Genomic DNA, 15,563 nt, shown 5'->3' with positions numbered 1-15,563 from the left:
CAACCAAAGATCCCGCATGCCTCAATGACGATCCCTCATGCCGCAGCTAAGAGACCCAATGCAGCCAAAAATAAATAAAAATTTTAAAAAGAGGTTAACTTGTTTTAAAAAAAAGAAAATGAGCTGGGAAATTATTAGAAAAATAAGAGTGTAGTATAGTAACAAATTAGAAAATAAATATTCTGAAATTAATAGCTTTCTATATACTGGCAACAGACAGAAATACAACTGAGAAGAATCCATTCACAGTTGTGACAATAAAGCTGTCAAATATCTAGGAGTAAGTGTAAATTGACAATAAATGAATAAAATCTATATGAAAAAAACTGTTCAACATTGCTGAAGAGCAGAGAAGAAAACCTGAACATGTGGAGTGACATACCATGTTCACAGATGAGAAAATTCGATATTGTCAAGATGTTAATTTTCCCCCAAGCAGATTTTTAAATTCAAAGCAATTCCATTAAACATATTCTACATTTGAAATAGTGAACATGTATAATCTACATAAAAGATGAAAATAGTGCAATGAACATTTGTACACCCCTCAACTCAATTTACCAGTCGTTAGCATCTTGCCACATTTACTTCATCTCAACTACTTTTATTTTCTGAAACTTTCGAATGTAAGTTGCAGACAGCAATGTCATTTTGCCCCTGAATACTTCAACATGCATCTCCTAAGAATTAAAGCATTTTGACAGAGCCATACTCATCAGTTTCACACTTGAGACAGTTAACAAGAATCCTATAGTTCCACCAGAAACAGTGCTTATCATATTTTACTATGCATGTGAGCCACCTGGGGATCTTGTCAAGATGCAGCTCCTGATTCAGTGGGTCTGGAGTGATGGCCGAGGTTCTACATTTCTAACAAGTTACCAAATGATGATGATGTTGCTGGTCTGGCAGAACACACCTGGAGTTTCAAGGATCAAAAGTTGTTCCTTCTATACCCCCTTCCCAGGTTATCACTCCCCTCTCCTCCTCTAAAGAAGGAACCATTATCTTAAACTTGGTGTAGTTTATTCCTATGCATGTTTCCATACCCTAATTAGATATATGTATCCCTTAACTATATACAGTATGTTTTCCATATTTTTAAACTTTACATATGGTATCGCATTGAACATATTCTTGGGCAACTTGCTATCTTCATTCAGCATTATGTGAGGTTTATCCATGTTAATAAATGTAGTTCTGAGCCACTCATTTTAACTTCAGTAAATCTAAAAGAGAAAAAAAAGAGATAATTGAAAAAAAGATTATGTATTACCTTTGTCTGTTCAGGCTCTATAACAAAATACCAGAGACTGGGAGGTTTAGAAACATAAATTTATTTCTTACATTTCTGGAAAATGGAAGTCTAAGATCAAGGTGCCAGCCAGCATGGTCACCTTCTGGTGAGAGCCCTCTTCCTGGTTCATAGCCAGCGCCTTCTTGCTGTGTCCTCACATGGTGAAAGGGGTGAGAGACCTCTCTGGTGTCTCATTTATAAAGACACTAATCCCATTCATGAGGGCTCTGCCCTCGTGACTTAAGCACCTACCAAAGACCCCACCTCGGGGCTTCCCGGGGCTTCCCTGGCGGCGCAGTGGTTGAGAGTCCGCCTGCCAATGCAGGGGACGCGGGTTCGTGCCCTGGTCCGGGAAGATCCCACATGCCGCAGAACGGTTGGGCCCGTGAGCCATGGCCGCTGGGCCTGCGCGTCCGGGGCCTGTGCTCCGCAGCGGGAGGGGCCACGGCGGTGAGAGGCCCGCGTACCGCCAAAAAAACCCACAAAAACCCCACCTCCTAACATGGGGGGACATCAACACTCAGACTGTAATTAATGTCCACGAAGCCTTTAGGAACTTAGTATTTCCATGTGTTATGATTGGGTTTAATGTTCATTCTTTTATTCACTGAGTATTTATTGAGGACCTACTATCAGCCAGAAACTGTGTGAGGCACTGGAAATACAATGATGAGCAAAACAGACCAAGACCATGTTCTCAAGGAGACAGTGATTGTAAAGTAAGGCTCAGACATTAATCAGATAATCACACTCATTTATTAATTACAAACTGTGGGGCTTCGCTGGTGGCGCAGTGGTTGAGAGTCCGCCTGCCGATGCTGGGGACACGGGTTCGTGCCCTGGTCTGGGAAGATCCCACATACCGCGAAGTGGCTAGGCCCGTGAGCCATGGCCGCTGAGGCTGCGCGTCCGGAGCCTGTGCTCCGCAACGGGAGAGGCCACAACAGTGAGAGGCCCGCGTACCGCAAAAAAAAAAAAAAAAAAAAAAAAATTTCAAACTGTGATGACTGTGGTCTCTGAGTTGTGGAGATGGAACTGAGAGCTTGGGAAGAACTAAGCAGCTAGAATTTGCAGGACAAAAGACAGAGAGGAGAGAGCTGCAGAGGAGAACTTCACAGATCTACAGAAGGTGCCTCCTGAGTATTCAGAAGAGTACTGATCAGCACATGCATGTGAGAAAACTAACCAAGGCCAGAGAAAGAACCACTGGAAAGTTGCCCGGCTGCTCTCACAAGGCCAGGAATAGCGCCTGTTCCCATCAGCAGATTGAAAACCTTATAATTCATGGGGCATTGGGCAGAGTGCTCTGAGGGGTCTCGCTCGCCTCAGTAATGAAGAACAATCATTCTTAGACTGAGCACTGCTCTGATCCCATTTAACGAACATTCAAAGCAAGATCCAAAAGGATCAAACTGCTCCTAAGTAATTTAACTGTATCCCAGAACAAAATTCAAGAAGATTAATAGGAATACAAAAATATCCAGCATCTAAGAAGATAAAATGCATAATGTATAGCTTCCAATCAGAAATTACAAGGCATGCAAAGAAGCAGGAAAATCCGATCATAATAAAGAAAAAAAAATCAATCGATCCCAACTGACACAGTTGACAGAGATGTTAGAATTAGCATAATATATTAAATAGATGTATTCCATACGTCCACAAAATTATGTAGAGACATGGAAGACTTTTTAATTTAATTTTATTTATTTTTTTATACAGCAGGTTCTTATTAGTTATCCATTTTATACATATTAGTGTATATATGTCAATCCCAATCTCCCAATTCATCACCCCCACCCCACCACCACTTTCCACCCTTGGTGTCCTTACATTCGTTCTCTGAATCTGTTCATGCGCTGGAAGAGCAAAATGTCATTTCTCCCCAAACTGACCTATAGAGTCAATGAAATCCAATAAAAATTTCAACAGCTTTTTTCATGGAAGTTGACAGACTGATTCTAAAATCTATATGGAAATACAAATGACCTAGAAAGCCAAAACAACTTTGTAAAAGAACAAAGTCAGAGGGCTTCCCTGGTAGCACAGTGGTTGAGAGTCCGCCCGCCGATGCAGGGGACGCGGGTTCGTGCCCTGGTCTGGGAGGATCCCACATGCCGTGGAGCGGCTGGGCCCATGAGCCATGGCCGCTGGGCCTGCGCGTCCGGAGCCTGTGCTCCTTGGTGGGAGAGGCCACAACAGTGAGAGGCCCGCGTACCGCAAAAAAAAAAAAAAAAAAAAGAACAAAGTCAGAGGACTAACACTGATTTCAAGACCTATATAAAGTTACAGTAATTAATACAATGGTATTAATACAGTTGGTATAAAGATAGACAACTAGGGAGTCAAGAAAGAGACCCACATACATATAGACAACTGATTTTTGACTATGATGTAAAGGAAATGAAGAGGACAAAGAATAGCCGTTTCAGCAATGGTGTTGGAACAATCGGATAGCCATATATGAAATAATAATGATGATAATAATAATAACATTGACCCCTACTTCACATCATATACAAACATTAACTCAAAAAGGATCCTAGACCTAAGTGTAAGATCTAAAACTATACCATTCTAGAAAAAAATATAAGAGAAAAATCTCTGTGATCTTGGGCTAGGCAAAGATTTCTTAGATAACATGGTCCAAACACCTACAATAATCACCTCTTCTGGGAGGCCCTGACCCTCATCCTGGACAGCTCTTTTTTTTTTTCCGTATTCTACCTGAGCACTTTGTATATGATATTCATTAAATCATACTGTATATGTTTATATTTCTCTCCTGCATTGAGCACACCTAGAGTAAAGATCATGTCTTAATTATTTTAATGTCTCCAAAGTTCAATAAATGTTAATTACATGATGTCTCCAACTTTAAGCTTAATCAGGGAGAAAATTTTTTCCTAGGAGCCTCTCAGCATATTTCCTGATGTCTCATTGGCCAGAACTGGGTCATAGGGTTACCTCTAAGCAAATCACTAGTTAATGCAATTACCATGATTTACTTGGACCAATTATGCTTCACTCTTAGGGGATGGGCTTACCTTCCCCAAGGAGCTATGGCTGTTGGGTAGGCTGGCTGCAGAGAACTCTCAGAAGTGTGGTGATGGTGGAGTCGGTGACATTAACCAGGCTGCTTCATTTTCCACTGTGAGGTTGTAATTCACAACCTAGCTTATACCTAGATTTTGGAAGGAAAAAGTGCCAGATATCACTATATTAGAAAATAAAAAGAACAACACAGCTCTGCTACAGTAGGAAGAGTGAAATTATTTGTCTGAAACAGCAAGACTTTGCCCTGGGATTTTTATAGCTTTTTAGATAATGCATCTATAGAAAAAGCTTGGTAAGCTTTACTGCTGAATCATTTACATACAATTTGAATATTTATTATTTTTCACAATAGCCATTGTTTTAGAACATATGTTGTTATATAAACATTCTTCACAAACCTTAAAACTAACTGAAGCAATAGATATCATTACAGTAAATGTTAGAAGCAAAAATATATATATATATCTAGCCAGTGGGTCCTAGGAGTTTGTATTGATATTTTCTCTGTGAATATAGCAGCTTAGAGAAAATAGGGTGCAAGGAAAAAACATGTAAATGTTGTTTCTAACCTAACAAATCTGGCAGCAAGCATTTCACTGAGAAAAACTGACTTCCTTTCTTAAAGGAAAAATTAATATTTCTAATTTTATGTGTTTTTGTCAGTTGTTTGTTTTTTTTGTTTTTTTTTTTTTTTTGTGGTACGTGGGCCTCTCACTGTTGTGGCCTCTCCCATTGCGGAGCACAGGCTCGGGACGCGCAAGCTTAGCGGCCATGGCTCACGGGCCTAGCCGCTCTGCGGCATGTGGGATCCTCCCAGACCGGGACACGAACCCGCATCCCCTGCATCGGCAGGCGGACTCTCAACCACTGCGCCACCAGGGAAGCCCTGGTTTTGTTTTGTTAAATAAACTCGTATATTTTTCTTCCACACTGTGAACCGCAGGCCCTGTCTGGACCACTTCAGGATATGGAAGCTCTGAAGCAATGTCTCAGTCCAGAGTACATGAAAGGACAGTTTTCAGGTCTGGGAACAAGCAAATGGGGAGAAGAGGAGAATTTGGAGCTGCATTTTCATCCCCTCCCTCAGTCTCTATAATGACTTACACCTTTAGAGCTCTGAGAAAAAATGTGGGTAATCTGTGCTCACTGCCCTTCCTTCAATCCATATGCCAAAGGGAAACCTCTCAGCTCCAAGACTGAACTCCCCAGCTACCTAGTCCTCCTCAAACCAGTCTCCCAGTCATATCAAAACTGCCATCAGGGGGCTTCCCTGGTGGCGCAGTGGTTGAGAATCTGCCTGCTAATGCAAGGGACACGGGTTCGAGCCCTGGTCTGGGAAGATCCCACATACTGCGGAGCAACTAGGCCTGTAAGCCACAGCTACTGAGCCTGCACATCTGGAGCCTGTGCTCCGCAACAAGAGAGGCTGCCATAGTGAAAGGCCCGCGCACCGCGATGAAGAGTGGCCCCTGCTTGCCACAACTAGAGAAAGCCCTCGCAAAGAAACGAAGACGCAACACAGCAAAAAAAAAAAAAAAAATTAATTAATTAATAAACTCCTACCCCCAACATCTTCAAAAAAAATAAATAAATAACCTGCCATCAGATCCACCCTAGCTGATCCAGAAGGTTTGACAGGCCCTCCTTGTTTTGACCTGAGCAGTGTCAGGAACCAGAAGTGCTGACTTCATAGTGGGCTCTATATGCAGCCTCGTTCCTAGAGTCCTGTCCTCTTGAGACCAAAGAGTCAGCAGTAAGTAGGGTTTGTAGCTTCATCTGTCTCTGTGGAGTTGGGAGAAGGCACAGCCTCAAGAAGAGACATGATGAGACCCTTTCCATCTCAGTGGCCATTCCTTTTTCTGAAGTTTGCGACAGCATTATCTGGGGCTGGAGACTAGAGGACAAAAGTGGTACTGCTGAGTAACATTTCCCTCCATGGACCCCAGCCAGTGCCTTGAGGTATCTGGAGCAGCAGGACCCCAAGGGTGGAATGTGTGCTAGGCCCTGCATCCAGAGCAGAGAGCCAGTGCCCAGAGCACATCAGTCACCAGCTCTTCTCACTGATCATCCAGGATTGAGCAATGGTAGACTGACCATATCATGTTCTCCAGGTGCTTAGAGAGCATCACTGTGGCTGCATTTTCCTCCAGAGCTCTAAGGCTTGAGGATGTAGTGCCACAGGATCCTAGGTTCTGGAGGAAATATGGACTGGACTATGAGTCTGGAAGGTCCTGAACAATGATACCAGGACAAGTGTAGTTGGTTGTAATTGTTTGCAGTATGGATGTAACAGTTATCTTAAATTCCCTGCGGTACTCAAAAGCTCATTGAAAATAATTTGCAGTATTTGCATAATCCAGACGCAAGCTGAGATAAATCTGCCATTTCAGAGGAAAATAAAATTATATTGAGGGTCATAGCATAAAAACTTTCCTCATTCCTAAAACTATGGTTTCATAAAAGTGACTTTATCAATAAATAAATAATAAAAACTTCCCTCAAATCCTTGGCTGTGCCTGAACAGGGCAAGAATCTAAGAAGCTCAATGGAAAGCAACAGCTGGGGTTAGTGGCAGAGATTTCAGGAGTTGTCTGGTGCTCTGGAGAGGGGCTTTCTATTGACCTCCAGAAGGGCCATGTCTTAAGAACAAGGATCATGCTCAAGGACGAAGGACTTTACTCTAGGACAAAGGATAAAACTGAAATAGCCCCATTCTCATATAGCTTAAAACCAAGCCTCCATAAGATCAGGGTAATCTTCCAATGATTTAACAGGTGCTAGGACAAATCCAGTGCTCTTCAAAAGAAGATAAGAGAATCCATAGTCTCTTACAATGTATCATACAAAATGTAGAAAATATATAGTCAAAAGTTAGCAGATATGTGAAGAAGCAGGAATATGGGACCAATAGTAAAAAAAAAAAAAAAAGTGGTCATTAGACATAGACCCACAGACCACTTAGATGTTTCAATTAGCAAACAAGAATTTTTAAAACCTATAAATATTTATCAAAGAATTTAAGGGAAGGGTGGGTATAATGGATGAAAACCGAGAATCCTGAAAAAGAACCAAATAGAACTCTTAGAACAGAAAAATACAATACATAAACTTTAAAAATCTGTTGGATGAGATTAATAGCAGATTGAACAATGCAAAGGAACAGACTGATAACCTTGAAGATAGACCAGTAGAAATTATCCAAATTGAAGTACAGAGAAAAAAAAATTGGAACAAGGACCTGGGGAACAGTCTTAAGTAGTCATAACTGGGGTCCCAGAAGGAGAAGAGAGAATGGGGCAGAAAATATATTTGAAGAAATAACAGACAAATTTTTTTCCAGATTTGACTAAAAAACATCAAGTCACAGATCCAAAAATCCTGGTGAACCTCAAGTAGGATAATTACAAAGAAAACTACATCTAAGCACATCATAATCAAACTTCTGAAAAACAAAGATCAAGAGAAAATTTTAAAAGCCATGAGAGAAAAAAAGGACACGTTATGTACAAGAAACACTGGTAAGAATTAGAGCTGACTTCTCATAAAAAATAATGGAGTCATGGGGACTTCCCCGGTGGCACAGTAGTTAAGAATCCGCCTGACAATGCAGGGAACATGGGCTCGAGCCCTGATCCGGGAAGATCCCATGTGCCGCGGAGCAACTAAGCCCATGCGCCACAACTACTGAGCCTGCGCTCTAGAGCCCGTGAGCCACAACTACTGAGCCCACGTGCCACAACTACTGAAGCCCGCGCATATAGCCTGTGCTTCGCAACAAGAGAAGCCACCGCAATGAGAAGCCCGCGCACTAAAAGGAAGAGTAGCCTCCGCTCACCGCAACTAGAGAAAGCCCGTGTGCAGCAACGAAGACTCAATGCAGCCGTAAATAAATAATAAAATAATGGAGGCCAGAAAACAATAGAACAAACTTTTCAGAGTGCTGAGAGAAAAACAATAACAAAACTATCAACCTATCATTCCATTAAGTAAAAACATCCTTCAAAATTGAAGGAGAAACGTCGACATTCAGATAGTGAAAAGCTGAGAGAATTCATCACTAGAAAGCTTGTGCTATAAGAAACACTAAGGAAAATTCTGGCGGAAGGCAAATGATACCAGATGGAAACTTAGAACTATAAGAAAAAATTATGATCACTGGAAACTGTAGATATATGGGTAAATATAAAAACATTTTTCCTTACTTTTCTTCAATTCTCTATAAAATAGTTGACTGCTTAGAGAAAAAAAAAACCCTACAAGGTAACATGGGATTTATAATTTATGTAGCAGTAAAATACATGATGGCAATTACACAAAGGATGGGAGGATGAGTTAAATAAAATTATACAGTTGAAAGATTCTTATGTTACATGTAAAGTGGTGTAATAATAAATCAAGTTAGATTATAATAAATTAATGCACACTGTAATTGCGATAGCAATCACTAAAAATGTAATACAATTTGTTTTGCTTAACAGCTAATAGAAGAGATAAAATTAAATAGTTTTAAAAATGCTTGACTAACCCAAAAATGGCAGGAACAGAGGAAAGAACAGAGAGGGCAAACAGAAATCAAATAGTAGGATGGTAGACCCGAATCCAGTCATTTCTATAATTACATTAAATGTTCAGGAATTAACCAGTCCATAGAAGCAGAGATGGTCAGAGGGATAAAAAAGCAAGACCCAATTATATGTTATTTATAAAAGACACAACTTAAATACAAAGGCACAGATACATTGAAAGCAAAAGGATAGCAAAAGTTGAATCTTCAATGGCTTCCCTGGTGGCGCAGTGGTTGAGAGTCCACCTGCCGACTCCCACAGGGGACACGGGTTCGTGCCCCAGTCCGGGAAGATCCCACATGCCGTGGAGCGGCTGGGCCCTTGAGCCATGGCCACTGATCCTGCGCGTCCGGAGTCTGTGCTCCGCAACAAGAGAGGCCACAGCAGTGAAAGGCCTGCGTACCGCAAAAAAAGATGAATCCTCAAAATGCTAAGCATAAGAAAGCTGGTGTGGCAATGTTAATAACAAAGTGGACTTCAAAAAAAGAGTATTTTAGGAGATAAAAGGATCATTTCACAATGATAAAGGGACCCATTTATTCAGTAGATATAACAAACCTAAATTATATGAGCCTAAAAACAGCTCTACAATACATGGAAATAAAAGCCATAAAACTACTTAAATTAAAAAGTATCAATAAGTAAATGTTTATCAAATCACAGTATTGTAAAACTTCCTAAAAAATATGCAAAGACAGACAACATAAAAGAGAGATTTGAAATCATAACTACTTAAACTTTGGCACATTAAAAAATAAACAGAGGGGCTTCCCTGGTGGCACAATGGTTAAGAATCCGCCTGCCAATGCAGGGGACACAGGTTTGAGCCCTGGTCGGGGAAGATCCCACATGCCGCGGAGCAACAAAGCCCGCGAACCACAACTACTGAGCCCACGTGCCACAACTACTGAAGCTCGTGCACCTAGAGCCTGTGCTCCACAATGAGAAGCCCACACACTGCAACAAAGAGTAGCCCCTGCTCGCACAACTAGAGAAAAGGCCCGTGCGCAGCAACGAAGACCCAACGCAGCCATAAATAAATAAATAAATTTATATTTTAAAAAAAAACAGAGACAACAAAAAAGAAAAATTAGAAAAAAAATTATACCTATGAACAGCAAAACATCTATGAGCAAAGTCCAAGAACATCACCCAATCAAGGCTTTTGTTATTCTAGGAAGAATAGTTTCAGACTGAAGGCCCGCACATGACTCCATCCTTAGGCAGACAATGTGATTGATTACAGGCATACCCCAGAGATGTTGTAAGTTCAGTTCCAGACCACCACATTAAAGCGAATATCACAAGAGTCACATGAATGTTTTGGTTTCCCAGTACTTGTAAAAGTTATCTTTACACTATACTGTAGTCCATTATGTGTGCAATATCATTATGTCAAAAAAATACAATATACATACCTTAATTAAAAAATACTTTATTGCTAAAAAATGCTAACCATCATCTGAGCCTTCAGCAAGCCATAATCTTTTTGCATAGTAACTTCAAAGATCACTAATCACAGATCACCATAACAAATATAATGAAAAAGTTTGAAATGTGAGAATTATCAAAATGTGACATAGACATAAAGTAAGCAAATATTGTTGGAAAAATGGTACCAATAGACTAGCTCGATGCAGGGTTGTCACAGGCTTCAATTTGTAAAAAAAAAACACAGTATCTGTGATGCACAGTAAAAAGAGGTATGCCTGTACTTCTCCAGTGATGATAGTACTTGCTTGAACACCTAGGAACCATCACGAGAATTGTATCAGTTAGCTGTTACAGTGTAACAAGCCATCCCAAAACTCAGTCACTTAAAACAATCATTTAGTCATTTCCCAGTAATCTGCAGTGTGGATAGGTGACTCTGCTAATCTGGGCCATGCTTGGTTTATCTTAACTAGCTCACCCATGTGTCTATAGTCAGCTGGCAGGTCAGTTGTGAGTCATCCTAGGTTACCCAGTCCCAGTCAAGGCAGCCTAGACAAGAACTGCCAACCCAGACAACACACAGAATTGTGAGATAAATGATAAATGCTTGCTGTTTTAAGCTGCTAAATTTTGAGGTGGTTTGTTATGCAGCAAAAGTTAGCCAATGCATCCTGCCAGGAAAAGCTTTCTGACTACCCACAAATTATATGATGAACAGGATGATGATACAGGAGAGAAAATAAGCACTTCCCTTCCTTGGACCCTTATAAACTTTTAGCAGACATAAGAATAACCGTGTAATTAGCTGAAATGTTTTATTACAGTCATTACAAAAGTGCATTTTAGTGGTAGAGATGAGCCAGAGATTCTCTTGATTACTTGGAGTATAGGTTAGCCTTTCTAGAATCAACCATAGCCCTCCAGTATATTTCGTGCTGGTCTCTCCCCCACCTCACCCGAAGCTCTGCAAACTTTCTTTTCGAATAGGAAGAACTAACTAAACTCGGGGGAGACTTAAAATCATCCATGAGAGTGCAGGGAAAACGATAACTTCTTTTTTATATTTATTTTTATTGCATCTTTTAAGAATTTATGTTTTTGTTTAAAAATTTTTTATACACAAAATATATTAGTACAGTACTATAAGCATAACATTTTAAAATTTATAAAAGCTCAAAATAACTTTTATAGATAGCATTATAGACATCTGGAGACCCATAATATAGATATACCTCTAAATTTCTATATGTCAGACATCACAGCACACAGAAAATGTAGCTCCGTCTAATCCATCTTGAAAGAAATTCTCAGGTACTACAGCCATCAGATCCCACACTGCTATGCTTCTTCCCAGGAAACTTCTTCTTCTCATGGGTCTTAGAGCTTGTTCTTTAACAGTAATTAATTGAGCACTTGTTCCGTGCCAGAGCTAGTTCCTGAGTATAAGTGATGAGCGAGAGTCATAGCCTCTGCCCTAATGGAGCTTGCAAGCTGTGTTAGTCTTTTGGGGCTGCTATAACAGAATACCATAGAATGGCTGGCTTATAAACAACAGAAATTTATTTCTCACAGCTCTGGAGGTGGGAATTCCAACATCAAGTCTCCAGAATATTTGATATCTGGTTAGGGCCTGCTTCCTTGTTCATAGATGGCCAACTTCTTGCTGTGTCTTCACGTGGCAGAAGGGCAGAGAGGAGTAAGATTTCTCTTGAGTCTTTTAAGGTACTAATTCATTCATGAGGGCTCCAACCCCACGACCTCATCTAATCTTAATTACCTGCCAAAGGCCCCACCTTCTAATACCATCACCTTGGAAGGTAGGGTTTCAACATATGAATTTGGGGGTCAGGGGGACAGAAGCATTGAGTCTATAGCACAAACTCTCTCTTGTCACATAACCCTGTGTCTCTTCCTGGAAAGAGAGAATATATCCACCTCCACGATGCGGAATCCCAGCTCCTAATCCCTGATCCTGAGAGAGCAGAACACCATATGGTTTCTATGGAAAACTCAGATCCATTTTGATGCTTTCAAGAATCAGCAAACAGGATGTGGAGGGAAAAAAGAGAACCTAAAGAGGTGTTTCCTGAAAGAGGAAGGCAAGTAAAAACATTCTCCCTGTCTGACTTTGCCTCACTCCACAGCTAGCGATAGCCTTTCCCTAGCCACAGGTGTCTGAAGAAGGCAGGTAGGGGAGTGTTTTAAGAGTTAGAGGAGGGGCTTCCCTGGCGGCGCAGTGGTTGAGAGTCCGCCTGCCAATGCAGGGGACGCGGGTTCGTGCCCTGGTCCGGGAAGATCCCACATGCCGCAGAACGGTTGGGCCCGTGAGCCATGGCCGCTGGACCTGCGCGTCCGGAGCCTGTGCTCCGCAACGGGAGAGGCCACAGCAGTGAGAGGCCCACGTACCACAAAAAAAAAAAAAAAAAAAAAAAAAAAAAGTTAGAGGAGGGACTTACCTGGTGGCGTAGTGGTTAAGAATCCGCCTGCCAATGCAGGGAACATGGGTTCAAGCCCTGGTCCGGGAAGATCCCACATGCCGTGGAGCAACTAAGCCCGTGCACCACAACTACTGAGCCTGCGCTCTAGAGCCCACGAGCCACAACTACTGAGCCTGAGGGCTGCAACTACTGAAGCCCGCATGCCTAGAACCTGTGCTCCGCAACAAGAAAAGCCACTGCAGTGAGAAGCCCGTGCACCGCAACAAAGAGTAGCCCCCGCTCGCAGCAACTAGAGAAAGCCCACGCACAGCAACAAAGACCCAACGCGGCCCAAAGTTAATTAATTAATTTTTTTTTAAAAAAGAGTTAGAGGACAAGAAAAGATGCTGTCTCCCACTCCCATCCCTTTCTTCCCTCAAAGGTGGGTGATGACAGAGGAGCTCACTGGACACCTGATTATATCCACAATCTGAATACTCTTGATGGTGAAGAGAGAACTCATGCCTGCATATATTTGGGCTGAAGAAAGGAAAGAAATGAGTTGGTGCAATGAAGGAGGGGTGAAGAATGAAGGAGGGAGAAAAGTGTCTGTTCTTTTGATGGCATCAATTTTACTCTCTCTTTTTGAAGGGTCAAATGGTTTCGGAACCACTCTGCCACTTTCTTCCCTCTGTTCCATACATTTTTTTCTATTTCTTTCTTCTTTGTTCTCCCCCATACCCAAAGCTGTGCCAGGAATGGAAGAAGGAAAACTTATGCTTTTATAGGATGTACTTGATGAGTGTTGGTAGGAAAAGAGACAAATCATTTTATTTCATTTTCTTCCTATGGGCCAAGGGGAGTAAACAGAAGAGGAGAGGTGACTTCACATCATGGTATTTAAGTGTTGTTAACTTTACATTATGGTATTTAAGTTACAGGATATCAAGGAGAAGAGTGAACATCACCCAAGGACTTTGCATCCTCTTCTAGGGAAAGGATTTGTGCATTTTCAGTTGATGCAGAAGAGCTATATCATGTTCGGCAGAAGTATGACTTTGTCATTGTCTTTATTTAAAGATTAAGTATGTTTTAAGGAGAAGCATAGAGATGCCACATTGAAAAGGGACGGCTTGTAATGGTTAATTTTAAGTGTCAACTTGGCTGGGCCACAGTGCCCAGATATTTAGTCAAACATTATTCTGGATGTTTCTACAAAGGTGTTTTTTGGATGAGATTAACAGTTAACTTGGTGGACTTTGAGTAAAGCAGATTACCCTCCGTAATATGGGTGGGCCTTGTCCAGTCCATTGAAGATCTTGAAAGAACAAAGACCTCCCCTAAGCAAGAAGGAATTCTGCCAACAAATGACCTTTGCACTTAAAACTGCCACTCTTCCCTGGATCTCTAGCTTTCTGGCCTACCCCATCAGATTTTCATTTGCCAAGCTTCACGATCGTGTGAGTCAATTCCTTAAAATATCAATAAATCTTTATCTGATATATTTGGCAAGATGCATGAGCAGTTTCTGAAAACTCCATACTTGTGTGAGCTGCCTTCCCAGTCTTCACTAGGCAGTAGGTGCCCACCTGTCTTCACCAAAGGAGAGATAACTGTTAGCCCAGGGGTCTCACGGAAAGAGGACAGGATAGTTCAGTTCCCAATCCCATCTGATTGCTGGTTTGGCAGCCAAATACTACAAATAAACTTTAAAATAAAGTCTCTTGTTTATCCATTACAATTGTATCATATCTCACCATTTGTTAAACCATTTCAGAATTTTTAAAAAGGAATGAATAAAAACATGGAAATATTTCAGAAGATGTTGCCAACATAGAAATCCAACAAAGAGATCAACTCTCAATTAGCAGAAGTTTACAAAAAGAATAACACAAGAACAATAGGAGTAGAATTCATTTTTTTTTAAAGAGAAGGAAAAAAACTCCAGAATTGCAAAAAAGATCACAGATTGAAAATCACACCAACAGTGTCTCTGGAAAAGTAAGCATCACCAGAAATTCTGAGACACAGCTTCTTCAACATTTTCAACTACAGGGAAAGATAAGTTGGCACATTTCTAAGAAAGAAAATATGGGTAGTGTTCACAGGAACAAGCCCTCAGGCTGAGCTCTGGATTTCCTGTCTCTCACTAGCAATGCCAGAGGATGGTGGGGTGGCATCTTCCCTTGAAGACTGAGTGGAAAGGTGTGACTTAAAAGTGACATTTTTCATTTTCTGTGGGAAGACAGAAGAAACTCTTCATAATGTCTAAACTCAGCCAACAGCCTTATAAAAAGGGGGCTCAAAGAAGCACGATAAAATACTAAATGTTGTAATTAGATAACATACCTTGGTATATAGTTATTTTTATTGAAGAGAATGTGTAATAACTTCCAAATGTCATCGGAAGAGTTACTGATTTTTCATTAAATGTTGGAATTGAAACAGTAAGGAAAGGGGCAGGGCATAACCTTTGTAAGAATGACATAGCCCGAGGACATGACATAAACTGATTAGAACCAAATGGGTCCAAGATGAAGGACAAGTCAACTTCCACTAGACCTTGAGCCTCAGTATATGCTCATTGTAACACACCAGCAAGCTAAATGACACACCCACAGGCGCCATGACACTTCCAAGGCCGACCAGAAGGATCAAAAAGTGGGCGGTGGCCCAATTCCTGGAAATCCCCACCCCTTCCCCAAAGAGCTGGAATACTCCTCCCACTCATTAGCCTATGAAATTACCCACCTCTGTAAGAACTGACAACCCCATACCCGGGTGCCTTTCTCA

The 15,563-nt window shown here is 41.2% G+C and overlaps 1 protein-coding gene across 1 annotated transcript in view; it reads left to right on the top strand.

Moving 5' to 3' along the window:
- LOC132528066 (dehydrogenase/reductase SDR family member 2, mitochondrial-like) overlaps positions 1-15,563 on the top strand; it is a 165,265-nt gene that overhangs the window by 95,794 nt on the left and 53,908 nt on the right.

Source organism: Lagenorhynchus albirostris, chromosome 1 (genome assembly GCF_949774975.1).
Source record: "Lagenorhynchus albirostris chromosome 1, mLagAlb1.1, whole genome shotgun sequence".
NCBI lineage: Eukaryota > Metazoa > Chordata > Mammalia > Artiodactyla > Delphinidae > Lagenorhynchus > Lagenorhynchus albirostris.
This window is presented reverse-complemented; position numbering and strand designations above follow the sequence as displayed.